At 39.5% G+C, this 27,128-nt stretch overlaps 1 long non-coding RNA gene across 5 annotated transcripts in view; it reads left to right on the forward strand.

Moving 5' to 3' along the window:
- The first annotated feature begins 310 nt into the window (after positions 1 to 310).
- LOC141373358 (uncharacterized) overlaps positions 311 to 27,128 on the forward strand; it is a 205,126-nt gene continuing 178,308 nt past the window's right edge. For 2 of the 5 annotated variants that reach the window (XR_012379259.1, XR_012379256.1), the window contains exon 1: positions 868 to 902. This is a non-coding gene — a long non-coding RNA (uncharacterized lncRNA). Of the gene's footprint in view, positions 400 to 866; positions 903 to 16,273; positions 16,479 to 27,128 lie in introns of those variants that run through there. The other 3 variants (XR_012379258.1, XR_012379257.1, XR_012379260.1) reach the window with 3 other exon arrangements.

A 27,128-nucleotide genomic window follows, 5' to 3' on the forward strand; every position in this document is an offset into this window, starting at 1 on the left:
AATCATTTGTTGGTTTCATAATTGATCAGTCCAGCATTTCTCATAGAGCTGGGTAATTAGGCATTTGTTATAGACACTGTGGGACCATGAGATGAGGGATGAGAAAAGGGAGCCCAGAGTGGTTCCCCACTCCTCTGCAGGCTGTGAGCGGGGAGGGCAGGTGCAGGAGCACAAGGGGAGGCCTGCCCATGACAGTGTTTATCACAAGGCGAGGGTCCTGCTTGCTACCGCTGCTAAATAGTGAAGCTTGTCGACACATTTGCGTTAGCAATTTGGTGAAGTCAGTGCTAATACTAGCTGCCAGTGCATTGCATTTCTCCACAAACTTTTTTTTTTTTTGTACACGGGACCATTGGAAATCACTGAAAACTGGGGAGGAGGAGACAGCCATCTGAACATGTATCGGCCATCATATTGTTTTGAGGTGATGAGGGGAAGCACAGCGGAGAATATCCTGGATGTCTCTAACAGTTTATCAGAATTGGTTAAGTTCAATGAAATGCTTGGAAAGTTATCTGAGAACTGGGAAACAAAATGCCAATCTTAGCTACCAAGTTGTTTTAACCAAAGTATCCATTAGTCATTTTCATGAGTTTTAATAAAAAAATATTGTCAGAAAGGGGCTGTGCTCTGGGTCTTCCAAGTCTCTACGCATCCACGGAGTACACCAAATCCCAAAGGCGATGCCTTTCAGGGGGGGCCTGGTTTGGCAGGTTGAGAACATACTTTGAACAGACAAAAGCCAGCCTAGCACAAACTGCAGTTCAGCCCTCACACATCTAAACACGTGCTCCCAGAACGCATTTCTTTTAATGAGTAATGAATTACCTCCCCTGTTTTCCTGAACTTCAGCCTTTTTCCAAAGGGCTATGAAGAAAAGTGCACTGATGTGGAACAACCAGGTAAGATGAGACAGGCTGTTCAACCCATGTTATTAAAGAAATTGGTTCACCTTTTTGATTCTGTGTCATTGTAGTTTCAGCCATTCATTTGTTCAATAAGCAGTTTGGTATGTTCTGGGAAATAATGAATATTGATCATAAAATCGATCACTTATTAAGAAACAGACTAAGGGAAATTGTTTATCCAATCAATTGTAATTTTTGATTTGTTATTTATATTTTCCAATTTCGTCCACCCCTCCCTGAGGCTCTCCTGCTCTCAGGAGCACCAAGGGAAGGGGCATATAGACATTGGCTGGAACTTCTGAAAGAGTACAAAACCCAATACATTCATTATAGATTACGTTGGCTGAAATGGCCCATAATAAAAGAGAATGTGATTGAGAACTGCAGACACATTGCCTCTTGCACCTGTGGCTATTGGGCTGAAACTTTATATAGTAATATGATTTTTGCTAAAAAGGGTGTGTGCTTGCTGTTCATGATGTGTAAGCTAGCTGGGTCGTGCTTTGGAAGACAAAATAGTTGCACACAATTAAAATGTTTATACAAGCCAACAAAAATTTTGAGCAAGCCTGGAAAAAGAGGTCGATTACTTGGGATATATATGATATTTGTTTTACTTGAAGGGTTCCTATTTTTTTAATGTTTTTGATACAGTAGAAATAAAATGCATCACTCTAGAATTTTCTGAAGCTTTAACAGGGAAAACGTGCCCAGTTGAGGCAGGTTTGAAAGAACGAAGTGATGTAATGTGTAGATGGATCTTCTAGGAGTACGGGGGTGGAGGGAATGCACACATATCCTTCAAGATCCTGGAAAAAGGCACCACTGTCCTGTTGTGCAAAATATTGATGCGTTCTTTGATGAACCCTCTGGGGAAAGATTGAATGAGTCCCGCTATGAAACAGCAGACCAGATCACCATTCTAGACGTCCTTGTTAAAACGAGGAGTGAATCAGGGGCAACCTCAGAGCATATGTTTCTAGTTTCATTTTTCACTTATGTGGAAAACCAGGGCTTGAAACCAATGTATAAACTAATCTCATTCCTGGTAGAAGTGATTCCAACTTTTTGCCCTTTTCCCTCAGTGCATCTAAGGTAGAGAAAATGTAACTGCATTCCCAAGTGGCTAATTAACTTTCTCTGGGATTTGTGAGCACCAGGTGAATATATTGCTCATGCTCATACTTCATCTGAAATGTGATTTTGAATATCCCTCTAGCTGGTGGCAGACACTGATGAAAATCGCCTCTTTCTCGCTCTGCTTTTTTTCCCCACCCTGTTTTCCAAGCCTTCAAGATCGGACACCTTCATAGCGTGTGGTAGTGGGTCTACTTTCTGACTGAAGTTTCAGATTTAGATGTTTAGTGCTTATCGTAATGGCTACAGTAGCTGCGAGTCCTTTGTTAAAGAACTAAGAGAATTGTCGATTTTATCTTACTAGTCGGACATCCCACTTTTTAGACTTGACTCATCTTTTGTCTTTCACCTGCTTTTACCTATTACCTTCAGAGTTTTCCTCCGTGGACTAGTTTTCAGTTTAGTTAGTTCAAATGCCTTCTTGTTGTAAACCTGCGTTCGCTACAGGAGCAAGGACTACTACTAATGTGCAACGTGATAATAATCTTATGAGCATTGGATCACAATGAGTCCGTAGGACCATCTCTTCAGCATGATTTATTAAACTATTTCGTCTTTTTATTTCCTCCTTCTTGTTTGTTTTCCTCTCTTTTCTTTTACCGTCCCTCTCACGGAACAGATCATCACCTGTCTCTTGCATGTCCAACAACTCAGTACTTTCTGGATCTCTCCCTTTTGCCTACAGACCATGGGTTTTCCTCTCCTCATGACCCCTGAGTGCCGGCCCAGCTGCACTGTCCACCCTACTTCGGCCCTGTGAGCCTCACGGTCCTAAGTCTTATCTCTGCTGTTTTCTCATCCTTCTCTTCGCTCTCTGTCCTCCCGCCCTCATCCCCTCTCACCACTCCAGCCTTACCTTGCACGCATCCAGATTCGTGTTTCCAGCCCTCAGCCCTCCCTTGGGCTCTGGTGCTATGCTTCTGACTCTTTATTTTCAGATTCTTATTAAAGCAACAGTCCTCCTCCCGGTCATCCTGGTTGCAGTAGTATTCTGTAACTGTATAAAGAAAATTTCCTTCACCAGGATTCTTCTTGGGGACAACCCAGTTGATGCATGTTTGCAAGAAGTGCTTGGAAAAGTTCATCGAGCTGGGTGGTGAGCACCTCACAGGGCTGTGTGGGTAGCAGTGTGGCAGCTGAGCTCTGCCCTGAGGTGGATAGTTCCGGATGGGAGCTGAGCTCTGAGCTTTTCTAGGCATGGCCTTGGGGCGTTGGCCTCTACAAAATCTGGAGTAGCAGCCCGACCAGAACTACATTGCTTTGTGTCCTAAAGGGCTGATTCACTTTAAATTCTCGGGAGAAAAATCTGCAAGTGGGAAATAGGTGGTAACAAGGCTAGATGCAATGTGGGAGCTTGAAGACAGGTGAAGAGAAATTTGATAAAAATCTTGTGTCAGGTGTGGGTGAAAAAGCTTGGGAGATGATATGTATCTGTTTGGGGATCTTGAAGCGATTGACTACCTTGCTGTGGAATGTGAGGAAAATCTCCGCCTCTGTTTTCTTCATAAAATATTCAGTGAAGACTCCTTTATGCACTACTGGGTTTTGTTTTGTTTGTTTGTTTGTTTTGCTTTGAGACTGAACTCTTTGGAGACTTTCAATGGGTGCTGTAGTTGGGTTGCAGAGGGTTTAAAAAATGAGGCACCACTGGGGGTGAAATGATTGGAAATAGAGAACAGCTACCCCATACCTCGCCCCACCCTTCTCACCCCTGTGACTGAAGACCATCACTCTGCCTCGGCAGTGTCATACCAGATTTATTTTCGCTCTTTGGGAAATATGTGTTGAGGTTCTATTGACTGTCTTCCTGCCACTTGGCTTCTTCTTGACCAGTATAAACTTCATAAACCTTTGAATTAGTTGTCTTAAAACGCAATTCTGATCACATTAGAGCGAAAAAGGGCCGAGTTTCTTCCGCAGAGGTGACAAACTGCTGGCTCCAGTTTGAGTGCAATTTTGTTTGGCCTTAGCCAGACAGCACGTTTCCTCCCCTTTATTTTGAAGCTTTTGTGTATGTCATATTTGCTATAGTTTCCTCCACTTCCTGTTGTCTGACACCAATCTGCCTCACTCATTTGCTTTGGTTATATGCCTCTGAAGTGAATTGAGTCTACACTCTTAGACGTTAAGACCACAGGGATTGATGTTAGACAGATGTGGATTTGAATCCAGCTCAACTATTAGCTCTCTGATTTTGGGCAAGCTCTGGGGGCAGCCTGGGCCTGTGTTCTCTTATAGGTAAAATGGGAATAAAAATATTGCATTGTGAGGCTGTGATGATCATATAAAATCCTATTAGCACGGAGTAAGCCCTTAAAATGATAGTAATTAATTTTTATGTCATTTCCTCTACACCGAAACTTTCACAATTTCCTATTATTTTCTAAGTAATTAAACCAAACCTATCCTAGCCTCTGAACCCTAATGCTTTGACTCTGATGTGTCTTTTCTAGTCCTCCCTCTCTCTGTACCCCTATGCATGTTGTGTCCATCAACTTATTCGCTGTCCTTCAAATGGGCCCCATTTATGCCTGTTTCTGTGGCCTTGGTCTTGCCTTCCCCAACCTTTTATATGCTCTCTTTCCAGATCTTCACCTGTCATAAACCTACTCACCTTTCAAGACCCAGTTGAAATATTCCCTCATAAAGACTTCCTTCTTCCCTACAGGTGGAAGTCTCCCTACCCATTGTCAAAACCCACTGGTTATCTCAAGGCGTGGATTGCACCTGTCTTAGACCTTGAGAATTTAATTTCTTATTTCCTGGATTGTCAGCTCTTTGACACATGGACCATGTAGTCATTATGCTACCCGGAAGTCTGTAGTTCTTTCTCTCATTCCCTAAAAGGGTTCCTGAGTGTCTAATCTGTGTGGGGCTCCAGCCGTATACCTGGCACTCAGCACAAATATATTGAACGTAGGAATACGTAGGTGAAAAAATGTGTTAGTAAGTGGATGGTAAACCAGTGAAATTTGTGATGTCCTAATTGTCTTGATGCATTTTAGCAGTGGGAATCAGACCAACCCACGTTGTCCTCTAATCTTAATTTTATTATGATTTTTGCTCTTAGCTGCTATTCTTAACTTACTTCTCTTACAAGTTCCCAAAGAATAGAACTCTTATGAGTCAGATTCTTGTTGTTTACTACCTTCATTCCAAATCTTTCTCTTTCTCCTCTTTTCTAACTGGCTCTCATCCTGGCTTAGTGTTGGGACGTTTCCTCTCCATTCTCTAGTCCTAAACTAATTTATTAGTTCCTTAAAAAAGAGGAAAATTATAACTCTCTAAGGACATGCATTTATATATAATATATAAAGTATGTAGAATCATATACATAACTCTTCAAAGGTTATTCTGTGTATTTGCTTTAAGCAAATATACTACTTTTCTCTTGCTTTTATCCCTTTACGTTTCAGTATCCCAACAGATACTCCAGCATTGTTGAGTTGTGTCAGACTTTCTGGGCAATAAAGAAAGAGGAAAACCCCAGGGTCCTTGGATGCTGTATGTACAGATGCATAGACATAGGGACAGGTACTCACTCCAGCAGTTGAGCAGTAGGCTCATGGAGACCTGAAACATCATTTGGGAAACTGTCCCAGCGGGCCAGGAGCAACGCTGGTGGTATGTCATCCTTGGGTGGCAGTTTCGAGTAGTCTTGGCTGCTCTGTCTGCTTTCACTTTCCTTTTTGCCCACCACATTTCTGAATGGCTTTTCTCCCTACTCTCATTCTCTGTGTCTCACAGCTTCTAAGTCTGTATGGCTTCTAGTTCTTCCTAGCTTCAGTTTTTGTAGCTGCCCTTGTGTCTTTCAGTGTGCGTGACACAGTAATTACTCTTTATAGATCTTTCCGCATGACACCTTCAAATCTCCCAAGGTGAAGATCTGATTGACTAGTGTTCAGCGTATAATGACCCCACTGGTTAGAATTTTGCCCTAGAGTCACTGCCCGGGCTTCCCTTATTCCTCAAGTGACTGACTCTGGAGCAGGTGCTGATTCCTGGTATAGGCAGTTAGAATAAGGATTTCGGGAACAGTGGCCTCAAAATGCGAAGTAAGCCATGAATGAGGAGCTAACTGTGGCTTTATTCAGAAGACTGCAGGTCGAATAGGTTCTCTGGGTTAGCGACTGATTCTTTACCAACTTTTGTTTAATTTAGAAAATATTTTAAATTATTTGTTTATAGATTATGTTTATATGAGACAAGGTATATTGGAGATTTTAATTCTCCCATGAAGTTGCTCACCATGGTAATACTGTCTGATGATGCCTAGGATATCAAAGAACCATAATGCTAAAAGGGGTCTCAAATTATCTAATCCAGCAGTTCTCAAATGTATTGATCTGAGCGCTACTTTACAATCTCCAAAATTATTGAGGACCCCAAAGAGCTTTGGTTTATGTGAGTCGTATCTATCGTTATTTATTGCATTAGATATTAAAGTCAAATGTTTATTAATTCATTTAAAAGTAGTATTAATAAATACGCAAATAAAACATTTTTGTGAGGAACAATTCATTTTTATTAGTGAAAAGGGTGGCATTGTTTTACTTATTTTGGTAAATCTCTTTCAGATCTGGTTTAATGGAAGAGAGCTAGATTCTCAGACCTGCTTCTGCATTTAATCTGTTGCGGTATTACATATGTTAAAAGATACACTGAGGCACATTAAAAGTTTCAAGAGTTTGAGCAAAAATCAAGTCACACTGGCCAACTCCAACCCAATTAGGAGCACTCCATTGACAGGAGGAGCTAGGGGCAAGGTGTTTAATAGGGAAGATGCAGAAGCAAAGAAGACTCGATCGACTATAGCTTTAGTAATGGCCTTGTTTGAGAAAGCCCACTGGGCTCTTGGTGATTAGTTGTTCCTGTTTCCTTTTCTCAGGTTCATGTGCATGGACTATGGCTTAGGTTTTGATCCGCTTATGCAGGCTATCGAGGCATTAGCACCACCTCAATCTCATGGCTGCCTCATGTGGCTTCTGAACAACCACACTGGACATTTGTGAGCAAATGAGAATAAAATCAGCAGATGACATCTGAGTAGTATAATGACAAGTTTTTTGATCTCACAAACACCCTGAAAGGATTTCAGAGACCTCTAGTCTCCCTGGACCACATTTTGAAAATGATGAAAGAATGTCATAGAGGAGAAAACAAAGGCTCAGGGACTGGAACTGACTTGCCCAGGGGTGCACAGTAAGTCGACGGCAGAGCTGGGGTTAGGACTCAGCTACTCTGTCTCTTCATTTTATCAGGATTCAAGTCCCAAAGAACCAACTTTGCCCACATTGGGACCCAGGGAGCTGATCTAATGCCAGGTCTCCACCTATTTCCTACTGTGGAAACTTGGCTTCAGATAGTCAGCCAGGCTCTGGGAGATGAAGAGGGGTAGTTGCACACCACCAGAAGGGGCACAAGCATTAGAACACAGGATCCAGGAGATCTCACCCTCTTGTTAGCCTGTGCGTGCTGCAGTTTCATTTGGAAGCCTTACATACCCAAGGTGTATGACAGAAAAATAAACAGATCAGGACGTAAGAAGACATACTGGTTCACACCAGTCCCTTCTCAGCATTTCTCAGGTTAGATCAGAGGGGGCAATTCCAGAAACCCCATTCTCCATTATTGCCTTTAATTTCCCCATGGCCCAAGACTAACATTGTCCGCTCCTTTGTTGTGCTCTTGGCGGAAAGCCATTCCCTCATGGTTAGACTTAATTGGAATCCAAGCCAAAGGGGGATGGGACAGGCTGCCAAGTTGTGCCACTTTCCTGAGCCAGTTCTTTGGGGAGTATCTGTGTTCAGTTGATATAATGATGTAATACAAGGCTTATTGCATGGTACATAGTATTAAAAGAAGAATGCAGTTAAAAATTCCTTAAAGTTAATTTTGAAGAAACAAAGTACATTTTTTACTCAAATTTATATACAAATATATATGTATGTGTGTGCTTGTCTGTGTGTATATATAGATGCATATGTATATGTACATCTATATATACACACCCATACATGTATATTTCAACCTCAAGTTAAATGGTCTCTAGATAATTATAGTAGTAAACACCCTCCTCTTTGAGCAGGTGCATGTGCTTTTAGAGAAACCTCTGAAAAATATTGAAATCATTCAGTTTTAAACTTAGAATTTAAACCATGAGCTTGCTATTGACAGCCTCTAAGTATATGCATTTCAACACATAAGAACCTTCTGACTATCTGAATAAATGATTAATTTTTAGAAATTTTCAGCTTTAAAAAATAAAATGCTATCTGTGTATCAAGTGGATTTTTTCCCTTTTGAATGAAGAATTTGCATGTTATGCAATCTTTATGCCTCCCATGTGGGAATATAAGTGTCCAGGTACATTTTCATCTCTTAAGTATTTATACTGTTGAGATTGTAGCTCATTCATCCCTGTGCTATGAGGTGGGATTACGCCCTCTTCCAAGGCAAGTTGGAGGTAATGACTGGCCAGTATTCTGTTAATCCATTATCTGGGTTGTCTGATTTTGCAGAATATTCTAATGTTCTCCAGATGAGTGCAGTTGCAGTCCTTTTTGCTTGACAGCCAAAGACAAAACACCAAGCTGTCCAGAAGATCGAGTGCCATTTTATTCCTCCGTTGACATTCCTGATGAGACGGGCAAAACATCAGGAAATTCTCCCGAGAAGACTTTCTGAGCTTTCATAATATTAGGACTGACATTTTCTAACTGAACTAGTATACCATAAACCTTCCTTTCCATGAAAATCCTAATAAGCTTTCCTTACCAAAATAATTATACAGGAACAACATTTTGCCCACTATCCACTGACCAAACTCAGAAAGTTTTTCTCATCTTTGGGATTTATTTTTCTAAGTTTTCACAGGAATTTTGGAAGTCCCTTATGTGTCTCTGTAGATCTCATTCTCTCAACCTTGTGTCCCCCACGTAATGATAACCCGAATTTTTAGTTAACCATTCCTTTGTTTTTTCTATTTGACATTTTTCAAGTTTATGAAGATGGGCTTATGTTCTACACATTCTTCCATGGTTTAATTCTTTCTTGACATGTTATGAAATTGAGATTTAGTCATTACTTGAGATTCAATCATTACTGTAAATTCTTTATATTTTTTAAACAGAAGAGAATCAGCGTTATCTAAGTGGTCATTTCTCTGTCATGTTTTTTCGAAGATCTCACCAAGTTTTAGTCACCTGGTCACTTATTCCTGTCAGGGTGTACATGCTGCAGTTTATTTTTATTTTATAAAAGCCAACATGACCTACTCAGGATTAGTTGAGAGGCTTTCAGAGGCCATCGCTATCAACCACTAGCAAAAAATTCTCTAACATGCCATCTGTACTTACGATTCAAGTATGAGTTTCCTGTGACAGGTTAGTTTAAAAATTGGGTAAATGTCTTCTAAAGTACGTACAAAAAAAGGGGAGAATGTGAAAGAATCAAACAATAGCATTTATAGTCTTATATGGGCTAACAAGAAAAAAAAAAGACATTCTTACACGTTGGAGGCCTAAAATGTCCCAGTTCCGATGAATCGGTCCTTGACAGTTATGAATGGTGGGCTAGTTGCATTAAAGCAATGAGGGAGTTAATAGTGGGTTTGAAGCTGGGTTTGAATAAATCATCACCCAAACGTACAACAGCACTGGGAGACTAGGCCAGATCCCGTGCAGCCATGTGCTCCCTAGTTGCCTGGAGACCGTGAATCTTGGACATTGTAGAAATATTGGAAATATGTTTTTGGTTACCTAAAATTTCCTAAATTCTTTAAAATAGATTATAATGTATTTAAATATTAAATACACTTAGTGTAAAGTCCAATATATATTTTTCTTAAACTAACACTGCCGCTATTATACACAAAGCGTTCATGATTATATGTAAGGTGTTTGGCAGCTTTAAAATTAGGGTGTATATTTGAAGTCTTAAATGGAATTGACCTTTCATATCACTTTTGAATAGGTATAACATGACTACTGTGCTACCTTTTAGAATCTTTTCAGTGATTATATAATTCCTCCAACATGGTATTATTAAGCTTGTAGGAGGTGGAAACCATTACAAAAAGTCCATTCAAATTTGGTTAAAACTCTTATGAAAATGATTTATTTAATTTATACATATAAATAATATAACCAAAATGCAGAAAAAGAGTTACTAAAACATAATTCTGTACTAAATTAAAACTGAGTGTTTTCATTTTGCCTCTCTTATTATGACAGTTGAGTAGTATATATGCTACATGAAATAGATGTCTGGTGTAAAGAGCAAAGATCAAGAAATGAGTGTTTGGAACAGTAAATTATATGTCAAAAGTCTATAAAAAGCCTAATAAATATATTCTTGTGTGTCAAAAGCAGAAAATTGCAGGCTACAAAGTGGATTATCCAAGTGGCACTGTTTTGAAATCACCTTTGGAACAGTACACATTGTCTCATCAAGTTTTATAGCTTCTGCATATAGAACTTGTTTTTAAAAAATGGGTCCTTTTGAAATGTATTTTTTTTCTTTTTTTGTTTCATTTCATTCCTGAAATTATTTGAAGTGTCTTACATCTGACTCGGCTTAGGAGTGTAGAAATTATAGTTGAGGTAATCAGTAGAGAGAGAAAATATGAGTAAGCGGATGAAAGCCAGTGACCAAGAATTCACAGATCATGTGTGCTAGTGTGTTTGCTATCAAACCACAACTATGTCTCTGAATTTCCTAGCAACTATGGCAAGGAGGGAAAAGCTCTGGGTTTTGTGATGTAAATAAAAACAAGGTGGGTTTCTGTTTTGTTTTGTTTTGTTATTTTGGTGATATATATAAAAACCAGTCTAGATTTTTCTGTTACTGAGAGCTGGAAAAAGTTTCTTTTAAACTTGTATAGCTAACCTAACTTCTAATCTCTAACCCTTAGGTTACCCTTAATGTTATCCCTAAAGTCCCTATCTTTCAGTGGATATTTTATGCTTTCTTGATGAGTAAATAGTTTAGAGACAGTGGGGCTCTCCTCAGCCTTAGGATAAGGCTGACTCCTGTTAAAGCCATAGGAGCCCCAAACAAACAGAACAGAGTATTGCGTGAATTCAGGTAATGCCACAACAAAAAGAGATCTAATCGTAATTCAGTGGCCTCAAATGAATTTCATTTTCAGTCCTCTGATAGAATGATCCAAAGTAAGCGTTCAGGTCAGCAGGAGGCTGGGCTGTTCATTCAGGTTTTTTCCTCACGTTGCTCCACCATCCCTCAGGGTCTTATCATCCTCTTCCTGGTGGATATCAGGTTGCTGTGAGATTTAAGCAGTAGCAAGGGGGAGAGCATTGAGAAGGCACACCTTTGCTTCCAGGGCTAGGCCTGGAGGTGGCACATTTTACTTCTCTTCCTAGTCCGTTGGTGAGAACTGTCCCGTAGCCACCCCAAGATGCAGAAGGGGCTGCAAAATATAGACCAGCCATGTTCTCAGCGAACAGAGAACAACAGATTTTGGCGGAAAACTATCTGTCTTTTGGAAGGAATATTTTCAGAGCAACACTGTGAGGTCTTGTCCATCAGTTGAATACTTAATAGAAGGTTATGTTCAATTTTGGTGCTCTTACCAGCAGAAATGTAGAGAAACTAAAAGTAAACTAATTTCTTCTGGTTCCCATTACTTTATATGCTCCTCATTTCTTTCTCATGTTCATTTGTTTAATCCTATTTCCTAACTTTGTGTGTTTTGTATTCCATAATCAGGTTGGTTTCTCCTCCTTTCTTAAATCTCCTCTATACAGTTCATCAGAATCTCTGATAACACTATCCCTGCAATATCTCCCAAATCTATTACACTTGGCCATTTCTAGCACTTAGTGTAAAGCACTTATACCCTCTTGTCTGGATCACTGCCTCCTAAGTAGCCTTTCTGGCTCCAATCTCCTCCCCACTCATCCCATTCTAAACATAGCAACTCTATATTCCCTTCATTGTTGACAGTGAATCTGTCACGTTCAGGAAACTGCGCTTAGGGAACAGAGATGAAACATATAGGAAAACTGCCCTCCAGAAGCTTGTTTTGGAGGAAGACAAGGTATGCACTCAAATAAACTACACTATAACATAAAAACTTGGTAATGCAATTGGAGATGTTGCAATTGGAGATCACAAGGTTCATAGTGGATCACCCACCAGAGGAACTTTATGATATCAGAGTCTTACTTTTTGAATTTCCCTAGAAACATCAGAAAATAAGTTTGGGGTCTGAGTCCTACAAACTTTAGGGAAAAAATAGTAGGTGGAGAAAATGGCCACATTAGATTTTTAAGAGTGATATTCCAAGAAGCCCCCTGAGGCAGGGAGCAGAGGGACTGGTATGACTCTGGGATGCAGGGTTGTGGTGGGTCTAACGCTTTCTCCTGGCCTAGCCCCTGAGGACTTGACCTATGTTCCATGACAGTGAAAGTGGTAAGTATAAAAAAGTTACATTGGGGACAAAGGGATTGTTTATTCATTCTAAATTTCGAATATACAGAATTTTCTCAAATGATTTTCATCGGAGGAGAGGAAAATCTCTTGAAAGGTTGGCAGCAGTAAAGCCAGGCATTGGAACAATAGCAGGTACGGCAGGTACTGGGTACAGGGAAGGAAGCCCACAGACACTTTCTGTCTTGCCTTCATACCTTGGAAGACTAATTACCAGGCCAGTGGGCAGGGTTACTGATGAATTAGGAATAATTAAGCAACTGCATAATTATTTCTGAAGTCTTTATTTTCCTGTGGCCAATGGAACAGAAGGATTGAAGGATTGAACAATTCTAGTTCAATAGGGGCACAGAGTATGGAGGCATGACTCCTTCTGGGGGATACCTCTCATTTTCATGGAAAAATATAAAGAGTTGTTTAGAAGTCATCTTCTCCTACATTATCATGCTAAATTTGAGCTCCTTAAGGGAGTAACCACATTATCATATAGGATACTTTGAACTGTTAATAATAAAATAACCCAACACAAGTGGTTTAAACCACAAAGGAATTTATTAGGTCACATAACGAGTAGTCCTGAGGTTGGGGGCCCTGGGATTAGTGAATTCAGAGGTTCAGTGATGCCACCAAAGACCCGACTTCTTTCTAACTCTTCTTAATGCCTTTGTCAGCAAGTAGGCTTCTTTTATAGTTGAATGAAGTGTGATAAGAGGAAGGGATTCCAGGCAGTGGAATGGTATGAGTGAAGGCACAGAGTCAGAGGGCCTGGAGCAATACAGGAAACAAAAATTGTTTTATTTGACTGAAACATTGTAATTAATGGGAGGTTTTCCTGAAAAAAGGTTTTGGGGACCAGGCATTGTAAGGCCCTGAATGTGAAACTAAGGAATTTGGACTTAATTCTACATAGATGTATTTCAGCTAGGGCAATGATAGGACCAACAAAGTGCTATAGGAAGATGAATCCAACCAGTCAGTGGTGTGGGCTGGAGGGCAGAGGGTCTGGAGGTGGCTCTAAACCAGTAGGAAGCATAAAACAATAATGCAAGCAACTGGAGATGGAGGTCTGAAACGGGAGAGAGGAAGGGAGACGGTCAAGAAAATTATGAATACAAGAGCCAGTGCAGAGAGAGAATTGAAAGAATTTGTCCACTGGTTGGACGGGAAAGAAGTGAAGTGTTGAAATAAATCTGAGATGTCATTAATGAAAATAGGAAACACAAAAAGGGGTGTGGGAAACAACATTTGCTGAGTGTGTCCTCTCTGCCGGGTGCAGTTAACTTCCATGATATGTCGTATGGCAGGTTTTGGTATCCTAGTCTACAAAGGAGGAAACTGAGGCGAGGGGAGAAGTTTAAGAAATGTTCTCATCATTAAGCAAATGGAATAGCCAGAATTTAAACTGGTTCTATGTAATTTCAAAGCTCATGCTTTAGGCACTCTACTTTCTAGGAGGCAGGGAGACTTATTTGTTTTTATTGATTTTGCTCTTCTTCTCAAAAGTCCTCAGCGACTCTACATTGCCCTGGATAATAAATTCCAAACACTGTTGCATGACATGCAAGGACACCCAAACTTTGACTTCAACTTGCTTTTCCAGCCTTATCTTCCATTATTATTTGGAATTCCTTGAGTACACCAAATGCTTTTTTTTTTTTAAATCTTTCTGTGTTCCTTTTTACATGGTTTCTTTTCCCAGAATGCATTTTCTCCATTCTTCTTCCTGTGGAAATTACGTCTATCCACTTCCTCCATCAATCTTTTTCTGATAATTCATTTTTATTCACTCTGAACTCCCAAGTACTTTATTTGTGGTTTCCTTAGTAACACATTTTTATACTGTCTTCCTTACAGAGCTATAAGATCCTTAAGGGCAGGGATTGGTTTTATCAGCTTTCATGTTCCGTGCATAATGTCTATCAAGATCATAAGCTTATAGAAAGTGAGGGATGGAGAGAGGAAGGAAAGAAAAAGAAAAGAGAAATGATATAGAAAAATACAAAAAGTAACTTGGAAATTACTTTCGATTATATTTGCAAAAGTATACTTTATACCTATTAAAGGATTACTTATCGAGGAATGGGAAATAGCCTTTATGAAGGTAGACGACTATAAGTGGAATGTTTTACTCCAGAGAAGGCAAAACATTGGCTTTATAATTGTCTTGAAATTCATAAAATTTTTTTTCTATAGGAAATTAAGACCAGCTTTTTTCCATGGTCCAGGAGATCTTAACAATAGGAAATGGATTTATATTATATTCCAGTTTGACTTAAGGGAAATCTAGTTGGCCTTTTAGAACTGAAAGATCCTTAGTAGTCTTCTAGAACAACATACAGTAAGGAATAAAGCCACAACATGGAACGAAATACAAATACCCCAGATATCCCTAGAGATCTTTGAAACAGTTGATAATCTATTCTGAGAGAGTCTTTCCCCTCTATGATTCATACCACATCATATTCAACTTATTTATTTGTCTCTCTCCTGCACTAGGGGTGGGAGTGGAAACAGGGGCATACTAATCTGTTTTCTCAGAGCACAATGCGTGGCACCTAGAAAACATGCAATCAGTGTTTGATACATGAAATTGTATGTACAGTGTACAGCCATGACACAGGCTAGGGGGATGACCATTGCTGAGATGCATTCATAAGGAATTAAGCTGGTTAGAAAGTTGGGTAAAAATTAGCTTTTGTTAGCCAATGATTCAAGCAATACATTAAGTATGCTACCAAGTTTTGAGTTTTATTTACTGTTTTGTTTTATTTACTGAGCATAGTACTTGTTCCTAGCATGGTGATATGTATATACAACATGGATCCTGCCTTTGAGGAGCTTGTTCTCTTTAGTAACACCTAGTTTGAGGAAATATGACCAAATTAAAAAGAAAAAAAAAAAGCTGTACCATACAAAACCATAGTTATCAGGCATACCTTGGAAATATTGCAGGTTCATTTTCAGACCATTGCAATAAAGTGAATATCACAATAAAGTGAGTCAAATGAAGTTTTTTGTTTCCCAGTGCATATAAATTTAGCTTTATGCTCTACCATAGTCTCTTATGTGTACAGTAATGTTATGCCTAAAAGACTAACGTACATACCTTAATTTAAAAACTTTATTGCTAAAAAATGCTTACCCTCATCTGAACTTTTGACGAGTCATAGTCTTTTTGCTGGTGGAGGATCTTCCCTCGGTGATGGCTGTGACTGATCAGGGTTCATAAGATTCAGGTGGCTGTGGCAATCTCTTGAAATAAGACAACAATGAAATTTGCTGGATTGATTGACCCTTCAATTCACAATCTCTATAGCATGTGATGCTGTTTGATTGCATTTTATCTACACAAGAACTTCTTTCAAAATTGGAGTTGGTCCTCTCAAGCCCTGCCGCTGCTTTATCAACTAAGTGTATGTCATGTTATAAATCCTCTGTTGTCATTTCAACCATCTTCACAGCATCTTCACCAGCAGTAGATTCCAGCTCAGCACACCACTGTCTTTGCTCATCCATGAGAAGCAGCTCCTCAGCCGTGAAAGTTCGATCATGAGATCACAGCCATCCAGTCACATGTTTAGGCTCCCCTGCTGTTTCTAGTCCTCTTGCTGTTTCCACCGCATCTGCAGTTCCTGCCTCCACTGGAGTCCTGAACCCTCCAGGTCATCCATGAGGGCTGCAACCAACATATTCCAGACTCCTGTTCATTTTGATATTGTGACCTCTTTCCATGATTCAGGAATGTATCTAAAGGCATCTTGAATTTTTTCCAAAAGATTTTCAATGGACTTTGCCCAGATCCGTCAGAGGAATCACAATCTGTGGTAGACAGAGCTTCATGAAATGTATTTCTTGAATAAGGAGAATTGCAAGTTGAAATTACTCCTTGATCCATTGGCTGCAGAATGGATGTTGTGTTAGCAGGCATGAGAACAACAGTAATCCCATTGTCCATCTCCATCAGAGCTCTCAGGTAATCTGGTACATTATCAGTGAGCAGTAATATTTTGAAAATCTTTTTTTTTTTTTTCTCGGAGCGGTAGGTCTCAATGTGGGTTTAAAATATTCAGTAAACTATGTTGTGAACACATGCGCTGTCTGTTAGAACAACAATTTCTAGAGAACAGGCAAAATAGATTTAGCATAATTCTTAAGGGTCCTAGGATACTCAGAATGGTACATGAGCATTAGCTTCAACTTAAGTCACCAGCTGCTTTAGCCCCCAGTAGGAGAAGCAACCTGTCCTTTGAACTTTGAAGCCAGGCATTGACTTCTCCTCTCTAGCTAAGAAAGTATTAGATGGCATCTTCTTCCAATAGAAGGCTGTTGCATCTACATTGAAAATCTGTTGTTGAGTGTAGCTACCTTCATGAATTCTCGTAGCTAGATCTTCTGGAGAACTTGCTGCAGCTTCTCTGTCAGCACTTGCTGTTTCACCTTGCACATTTATGTTATAAAGATGGCTTCTTACTTAAACATTATCAACCAACCTCTGATGGCTTCCAGCTTTTCTCCTGCAACTTCCTCACGTCTCTCAGCCTTCACAGGTTTGAGGAGAGTTGGGGCCTTGCTCTGGTTTAGGCTTTGGCTTAAGGGAATGTTGTGGCTGGTTGGATCTTCCATCCAAACCTCTAACACTTTCTCCATATTAGCAAGAAGTTTCATTTTCTTATCATTTGTGTATTCACTGGAGTAGCACTTTTAATTTCCTTTGAGAACTTTTCCTTTGCGTTCACAACTTGGCTGTTTGGTGCAAGAGGTCTAGCTTTCAGCCTGTCTCAGCTTTTGACATGCCTGCCTGCTTGCCTGCCTGCCTTCTTCCCTCCCTCCCTCCCTCCCTCCCTCCTTCCCTCCTTCCTTCCTTAGCTTAATCACTTCTAGCTTCTCATTTAAAGAGAGAGATGTGTAACTCTTCCCTTCACTTGGACATTTAGAGGACCTTGTAGGGTTATTCATGGGCCTAATTGCAATATTGTGGGTCTCAGGGAACAGGGAGGCCCGAGGAGAAGGAGAGAGATAGGGGAATGCATGATGGGTGGAGCAGTCAGAGCACATGCATTTATCAGTTAAGCTCACCGTCTCATACATGTACAGTTTGTGGCTCCCAAAACGTTTAAATAGTAACATCAAAGATCGCTGACCACAGATCACCATAACAAATCTCTTAATAATGAAAACGTCTGTAACGTGAGAATTACCAAAATGTGACATGCAGGCATGAGGTGAGGAAATGCTGTTGGAAAATGGTGCTGATAGACTTGACGCAGGCACATTGCTACAAACCTGCATTCTGTAAAAATCATAGTATCTGCAAAGTGCAATAAAGTGAAATACAGTAAAACGAGGTATGCCTGTACCTTGATTAAGAAATCTGCTATAAATGGAGTGTCTTTATAACAAAGTATGCGTGAAGCAGAAATAGAGGTGTTTGTCTTGCTGACAGCGTCAAAATGCCTCTGCACGTGGCTTCTCTTTGTAGCCATCCCGCTGAATCACATAGGATTGTTATGTACCCATGTTGACTGTTGCTCTCTGAGGTGAGTGTCTCACCTTCACAGACGATTGCCTTCTAGCAATTTAAATTGTAAGCTTTAATTAATGAAAAACTTTGCCTTCTATTAAAAGAGCTTCGTGAACTAGCAAAAAGGTATAGACATTTACATAAATGCATATCTATTTCTGGGTGGCTGTCTATCTATCATCCAGCTATATTTGGCTTGGCAGATAATGGGCTCACTGGGATTTCATCCATGGTCCTTCCTTCAGAGGGCACTCCCCTCTCACATAGAAGGCTTGGTTCCTCCTGCTGAAGGCCTGATGGGTGTTGCTTCTTGAGGAAGAGGAGGCTGTAAGTAGTCAGCATCAGTTCTATCTGGGGCTTGTACTCAGTGTTGTTTGATCCCAGATATTCCAGCCTTCTGGAACTTTCCTGCATCTTCTGCTTTTCTTTTTCTTCCCTTCCTAGTCTAAATGCCTTCAGACACAACCAGTAACCTCGCCTAATCCTAATCACATGATTCCCTCCCTTTCTCTGCCCTAAAAGGCACATTTTATGTCCTCCAATATTCTTGACATTATTTCACTTCAGCACATTTTTGCACAACGCCCACCTGTTTGACATTTTGGAATGCACATTTATGTTGCTAGTGTTAATTTCCACCTCAGAAATTTATTAAATCAGAGGCAGATATTAACTGAGAAGACATTGCTGCAGCTCTAAGGTGTTGAGTCTGGGAAATGTGTTTAGGAAAGAAGTGCGCCATCAATTACAAATGCCCTGCATTAACGGAGGCTTTAATATGTAGTGATAGGAACTCATTGTACGGTACACATCATTGTGTTTCTGGGAGGCAGGAAAAGGAGCGCTGTACCTCCAGCTATAGCAGTATACCTGGAGGCCCGGTAATCTGTAGGCAAAGGCCGTGAAGGTGGGTATGATTGAGTTCTATTAAATTGTAGTCAGTGTAGCATCATGGGTGTAATTGTTGTGGCTGGTATTTTCTAAAAAGTTGCTTCCAGTGTGAAAACAAACTTCAGAACAGGAATTGGTACCATTGGATTCAGCAGGGTTTTGTCACTAGGAATGTGGGTAGATCGTCTTCCCATCTAAAGATTCAATCAGGCATGAATTCAGAGTGCACTTGAATTACATCTTAAGTAGATATAATGAATACACCAATTATATTCTTTTTGTAAACTAAATTAATACAGATTTAGTATTCCTTTATTAAAGTGCTTTTTTTTCTTTTTTCTTTTTTCGGTAAGGGGAGTTCAGTCAACTGAGAGTCTCTTTTTTAGAAAGCTCTGCTTTGCATAAAACAGCTACCTCATAAGGAAAAAAAAAAAAAGATGGGAAGGAAAGCACTAGCCGTGGTTTGGGAGAGAAATCGAGGGAGTGAAACTAAGGGCATGTGAAGAACAGTCAATATCCAGCAACAGCGGCAAAACAGTTTCAATTTTCTGGATTATTAATTCAAATTCACACGCACATGCCAGTTAAAATTAAAGGCCTCTTTTTACTGCACTAGTTTAAATTAAAGATTATATTCTGCTCCACAAGTCTGAATTAAATAGCTTATTTTGCACACCAAGCTCTCATTTTTAAAGCTAATAAAAAAAAGACATAGCATGTACGTGCAAGCTCGAGACAGGAAGGGTCTAAATTACTACACCTGTTTCACTTGGGAGCTACTTTATTAGTGTTACAAAACTTGGCTTTCAATTTGGCACTCAGAAGCACATTTAGAACAAGCATTTCTTTGTTTTGACAGAGAAGCCGTGGTAAATGAATGACGTTTGAGCTAGGTGTGAAATGTGAAGGTACAAAATTAACTGGTAAGGTAATTACTGTTCTAATTCTGCATAAACAAGCGTTTTGAAAATCATTAATAGTTCAGGGAAATAATGTTAGTGATTAAATAAGGTGGCTTGCATCACTGAGCACAACTAAGCTTCTTTAATTACATTTGAAAGCAAGGGAAAGCAGCTAATTAAAATTAGCACAAGGTTCCTGAATGACCAGCGCTGCATTGTTGCTCTAACCTGTATAATTGTGTATTTATTAATACGTCTTCATTTTCCCTCTTGAGCATTTAACAAAATTATTTAAAATAACTGATAACCTTTAAGGAGTAAATGTGACTGAATCCAGTTATCAAAATGAATCCTGCAGGCCTTGCTGAGGCCTGCCGTCCATTCCTTTTCCCAGTGCCCATTAACATTGGTGGGAGCCCCATGGTTGAAAGCCCCCAGAGCGGTGCTCTGCACTTTGAGCCGTTGGACAGTTAGCATCCAGGGTAGTGCTTTCTGGGATCCTGGCTTGGCCCTTTGTCATCCCTTTAAGGGAAAAAGAAATGGAATTTGGGCTGAAATGTCTCACTTGTTGACTGTTTTCAAAGTCACTCATTCATGCATGCATTTAATTCATTCATTTACTCATAAATGTCATTCTTTAAATAAAATGCATCAAGCTTTTAACACTGTTCCTGGGGTGCAAGAGGTGAAAAAGATACGGTCCCAGGCAGAACCAGCTCTATAATTTGCGGGGCCCACTGCAAAGTGAAAATACCAGGTCTCTTGTGCAAAAATTATTAAGGGTTTGATGACAGAGCATTAAGCCAAGTGTGGGGCCCGCTGAGTGTGTGCTCCTATATAGCTACACATTTGCACTGGTGGAGCTCAACTCAACGAGCTCATCAAGTTGTAAGGATACTACACATGCAAACAGGGACAAGAAACTTGATTTCTCTACACACTAGTAGGGTGCAGGCAGAGGAACGATTGCCCCACCCCTGGAAAAGGTTCTCACCTGTGCTGGATTGCACTGCAAGGACACCCTTTAGATAATGAGTCTCTGCCTGCTTCCACTGATTTTCCCAGCCTCTACCTGTTGGAATCAAAATCTAGTCCTCAAACCATAAACTTCTAAAGGCAGTCACCCTGGTTTATTTATCTGGAGATAGGAATTCAATAAAAGAATTTTAAAATGTGTTCAAAATGTGTTGACTATTGAATAAATAGAATGAAATTTATTACCTATTATGATATCAGCTAACATTTTTTTTGAGTGCTTGTTATGTGCCAGGCACTGGTTCTCAGCGTAGTACAATAATATTAATGTTCCAGCAAGTCTGAGGTAAGTACAGTCATTATCCACATTTTACAAATGCCGAATTTGGGGAGGAGAATGTAGGTGATTTGCCCAAGAAATTAAGTGACAAAACTGTATTTGAACTCAAACGGGTATGACTCTAGAGCCTGTGTTCTTCATCACTGTGTTAAAAGGTGATGGGGGGAAAGAATGACTTCTGGGGCTAGGTCTCCTTTTTCTGCATTTTGGTTTGTGAGTGTAGATAAACTTGGACCATTTGAGAATCTGAAATGTTTGTTGCATGTCAATCAAATAATGTTGGACACATGAGATACAGGGGGTGGTGGTGTGTGTCAGTTATTTTCAATTTAGGAAAAGTAATTGTTGCTCTAGTGTTTGAATGGGAAATTATACATCAGTAGAAATTTTGTGTTAGTGTTGTTATCATAAGCCTCCCTATGAAGTGGCCCAGTGGACATGGTAGCTACTCTCTGGTCCAACAACTCTGGGAGAGACCCAGTACTCCTCAAGTTTTTTCTTGTGTTAGCAAAGGTCTAACCTCAGGCTTATACCACATCTGAGATGAAGGCTTCAGAAACTTTGGAAGGCTCTTTTGTAAGTTTTGAGAACTTTTGAGTTTGTATAAAATTTACATTAAAGTAGTGATGTGGTGTGTAAAGATGAGTCCTCATTGTCACTGTAGCCTGGGTAAATTTTTTTTTTTTTTCCTAAGACTACAAAGGAAGCCTGGATGGGCATAGTAAACACTTCTGTATTACTGCTCTAAACAAGATTCTTACAAGACAGCTTTTCTTTGCCCTCACCTTTGTAGTCTTATTTTCATTTTTGTTTTCTTTTTAAATTCTGTCAGATGTGGGGGGTAAGTCAAATAATATAGCACTTAACAAATTTTATTTCGGAAACATTCCTTTGGCAACCACCCATTCTTGGCTTCTTCTCCATGGATCCACGTGACGATGGGTCAGATGTCTTGATTTGATCGACCACACCAATTTTGATCTAATATGAAATGTTACTGGAGTATCAGAGAATGGCTAGGTCTTAATTGGCAGTGCTAAATGAAATTCATTTATAATAGAATGAAACACCACTGAGGCAGAATGAAGGATTTCTCTTTGCACTTTGCATTGGCTGTGTTAGCTATGCTGATAGTGTCCATTGTGATTTTTAGGAGGATGGCTTTTCCTTTACATTTACTTGTCATAGTTTGTAGTTGTTTGTGTGATTTGTGTGATTAGGGAGTTCTCAATAGATTGTTTGCTGTGTGGGTACAGCATTTATGTTTACATCTCTCATCGGTTCCTCCTCTCCCCACCCCCACCCCGCCAGTATCTAGCACAGTGGTTGGAATGGAGGGAAGCTAAATAAACAAGCATCTTCTAGGTCTCCAACTTGTTATTTCTCCTGTGTACTGGTCCTAGGTCTGCAGCTGCCCAATGGATGCCTATAGTTTAACACACCCTTTTCCCTAAAACTCAACATGTTCAAAATCCAACTGCCATTATCCCCCAAACTATATCTGTATCCAGCTTCCCATATTGTCAGTGACCCCGTTATTTTCCCAGTTTTGGAGATTCTAAATTTTGGAGTCACTCTTGACCACTTTCTGTTTGCCTAATATACATTTATCTTCTGTGCGTTTCTGTTTACCATGTATGCATTATCTCATTTGGTTCTCTTAACATACTTATGGGATATATTTTAAATGATTCTGTGTATATTATATATTTATTATATACTATGTCATATAAGATATATAATGTTATAATATATACATATATTTATATATTAGTGTTCCCTTTCCCTTTTAGAATTAAAACCCTGAAGCATAGATAAATTTAAGTTTCATTAAATTCACATGACAAATGAGCGGTAGAGCTGGATTTTAAGCCCACATGTGTATATCAAACTTTAGATTGGACTCAAAACCACTTTTCATTTTTATTTATGACGTGGGAGTTCTCCCTTTCCATTGCCATCACCCAATCCATTTCTTCATCCCTTCGAGTCTGTGCTGTTGTAGATTTCTCGGAAAGTTTCTTTCTTTCTCTCTCCTTGCTTTTTACAATGGCCTCGAAATACTATTCTCTACTCTCTAACTTTCCATGACTTGCCAATGTCTTTGAAATAAGATCCATCTCCTGGACTTTATTTTATGGTCCTCTCCAGTCCAGCCTCCAGCTAAGTAGCTCATCCAGGTCCAGTATAACCATAAATAAATGCTGCTTTCTGGCCAAATGGACTTGCCTGCTTCTCTCATCACCCAATTTGCTTTACCATTGCCATCTTACATACATGATCCCCTTGTTCCTTTTTAAGTATTAATCTTATTCTGTGTCCAAGTTACATGTAACTTCTCCATGAAGCCTTTCCGAATTGCTCCAGTTGACAGTAATCTCACCTTCTTCTGAATTTTTAAAAATCACACATTGTGCCTAACAAATCCTTGTCAATTGAATGTGTGTGTGTTTTTTTATTTGTATGTTTTCCCAGTGACTGTAATGTTATTAAAGTTAGGGAACACATCTTATGCAAACCTATAAACTTATCTTTGATTATGACTCAGGCAAGAGCCTCTTGAATACCTAGGTATTTTATTCTACTTGTGTTAAAATTACTCTGTTTTATATGGAATATGAGTACAGCCTCCTTTCCTCTAATTAAACTTAACAAATAATTATTGAGCACTTATTGTATGTTAATCCCTGGGAACACAAAGATAAATAAGATAAGATTTCGCAAAGCCTGAATGTCTCTTGGGGGGAAATGAAGAGATTCAATTGACTATAACACAATTAGAGGAGTGCTCATGGCATGATGCATGATAGTGTTCTGGGAGGACAAAGAAGAAGGATAGTATTTCTCTCTGGGACAGTGGTGGTCAGAGGTATTCACAGAAAAGAAAACCTTTGACTTGAGCATTGAAGAGGAGTAAGATTTCATGACGTGAAGAATAGAAGGAAGAGCATTCCCAACAGAGGAAACATCATGAGCAAAGGCTCGGGGGTTTGACGGGGAGTACGTATTTAGGGATTAGCAAGTAGAAGGATAGCCAGAGCTTGAGGGAGAGTGGAAGGAGCTAAGACCGGAGCTGTACTATATAACACATCCTGAATGCCATGTACGGGCTCTGAGTTTTATCTGAGAGACAAAGGGAAGCCATTATGAAGTTTTGGGAACTGGAAATGACATAACTTGAACTATGCTTTTGAAAGAAAATTCTGTTAGAATGTGGCAAATGATTTCATGAGCAGGAGACTGGGAACAGGGAGCCCAGTTTGGGGTCAGTTTTAAACTCTGGCAATAAGTGTTGAGAACTTCAATTAGGGATTCAATGCTAGGGTGGATTCTAAACGCATTTCAGAGGTAGACTACTTAGATTCCAAAGATGACGCATCAGTTGTGGAATATTGTCAGTTATCTCCCCACCCCAATTGTAGTTTTTGGATTTGTAGTTGTAGGATTTGTAAGGTGGTGCTCATCCCTCATCCTCTGCTTATATCCAGTTATTTCTAAGGCTAAGGTTAAGGGAAGGACACATTACAAGGTTTCAGGACAGAGAAAAAACAGATGCAATTCAGTGGACCAAAATAGGGATAAAGCTGAGACTGTTTCCTCGTTAGCTCTATATTTTAATCAATTCTACACTTGAACAGAAGAACAACTAGAACGAATTATGGTATACCTCCTACTAGGATCTCTCATTGCATTCTCAGAGACCTCTGTGTCTAAAATTTTGTAGGTAAGTCATATTTCACCAAATGAATTTCTTTGATAATTCATGGTCAGTCATGCGGACATAATTTTCATTTGCATGACAACTGTGGAAGGTTCACATTCCCATAACCAGGGGTGGGGGTTGGTGGGGCAGGGGTGGGAGCGGGAGCTGGGAACAGAGTTTGATTTGGTGTTGTAGCCATCCTGACACTTTCCACCTCTGGGTGCTTATTGTATTTTAAATCTCAATGTCTCATTCCATTAGTGTTTTGATTTTTTAAAAAGGTGCAGACTCCTTAACCTGTCCTCCATTTCACTGATGCTCTCTTTGAGAACAGAGAGCCAGCAAATTACTTAAAACAGCAAAGTGTCATGATTCAATAGTCATAACTTTTCTTCCTATTAATAATGGTTTCCCCCCTGAATCATATCTACATGTCAATCACATCAATAGATGAGAAATATGATGTTTGGCAACATTACAAAACACAGACATCTTGGAACCTGGTTATTTTCTATTTTTTAACCTTTAATACTGAGCTAAAATCAATAATAAATCTAAAAAATAATCAATAAGGATATATTACATTCTGATGAAAATTTAGTGTAAATCTTTCAGTCTTTATACATTTTGGCCTTGTGGTGTAGACGGGTGAATTGTAAATTAGGTGTTTTTAAAACACATATGTTTTTAACTAATGCATGATATAATACAACAATAAATACAACCAAGAATAAAATGCTAATTTATATTTTATATTTAGATATAATCAAGTCAGGTTAAAACAGACACTTGATGTTTCCCACATTGATTCAGCATTTATATCTCAGATGCAAAAGGATCCAATGAATAATAATTTACATATATATACATTTTAAACAGAAAAATAGATGGAATCATATATAGGTTTGCATGGCAAGATAGTGGAGTACTAGAAAGCAGTTCAATTGTGAGATGTTAAAAACTTAGGAAATTGATATGCAATTTAAGAAAGATGTAAATTATAGCTCAATTAAATTATGCAGTATTTGAGAGTCCCTATTAGTATATTCCATGTGTTCTGTGTTCTTTAGCAGTAACCTTCATATTTTTAAAAATTCATAGGGACCTAAAATACCCATTCTGCCTCGAAAGCTTTCTATCTCCATTACTGTTCGGTAGGTCTGGAGTGGGGTGGTTAATCCTGTAGAGGTAGCCAGTGAGTCAGGCTCAAATAGAAGAAGAGTCCATTGAGGATGTTTGAGGATGTTTAACGACCACAAGCTTTCCTCTTTCTGCTGGTGACCTGCTTTCCAGGTGTGAACTCTTCTAATGGATCTACTCACACAGCAGCACAGATGGGTGGTTATGAATATAAGGTCTGACATCACACTGGCTGTGTGATCTTGGACAGGTAATTTAACCTTTCTTTGCCTTGGTTTTCTCATCTGTGAGATAGAAATCAAACCATTAGTGTTAAAAGACATAGTCTAAGTAAAGACAAAATAGCATTGATGCCTGGCGCATAGTGACTCAGCAAATGTTAGCTAATGCTGTCATTATGAGCCTGAATTCCACCTCCTTCTTCACTCTGACTTTACCTTGGGTTTCTTCCTGGTTTTGAGAACCTAGAACTGGGTCTGCTTTCTGTCGACTGAATCAGTTTCATTTCTTTGTTTTGTTCTTTTAATTCCGATTTGGTGAGTTTACACTGCTGTCCGGTTATCCCACCTAAATCCAATATTTATCTTGGACTCCTTACTTTTTGTCTCTTCCTACATCAATTCATCTTGAAGTTCAGAAAATTTTTTAAAAAAGATTTTATTGATTGGTTGATTGATTGAGTGCATAAGCAGAAGGAGGGGGAGAGGGAGAAGGAGAGAGAGAGAATCTCAAGCAGACTCCATGCTGAGTGCAGAGCCTGACTTGGGGCTCAGTCCCATGACCCTGGGATCATGACCTGAGCTGAAACCAAGAGTCAGGTGCTTCACGGACTGAGCCACCCAGGCACGCCCACCAATTCTTTATTACATCTGTTACATCTGTCACTTCTTTTTCTGATGCCATTGCTACCATTTAGCTTCAGATTGACACCATTCAGCAGGTGCACGCCCTCCTCTTCCTACTCCGCCTACTCACAGATATTATATGAATCTTCCCAAAATGCTTCTCTTCACTTACCATGTTCACACCCAGTACCCCTTCAAAAACCATTCCCCGTTGAACTATGGAGACACTTTCCCTGACATTTAAGGCTTCTACCTACGTTCATTCATTCAAATATGTATTTTATGCCAGAATTCGTAACAGACAGTATAGATAA

Source organism: Callorhinus ursinus, unplaced genomic scaffold, assembly GCF_003265705.2.
Source record: "Callorhinus ursinus isolate GAN/ISIS: 27379988/994484 unplaced genomic scaffold, GSC_fseal_2.0 scaffold9, whole genome shotgun sequence".
Taxonomy (NCBI): Eukaryota; Metazoa; Chordata; class Mammalia; order Carnivora; family Otariidae; genus Callorhinus; species Callorhinus ursinus.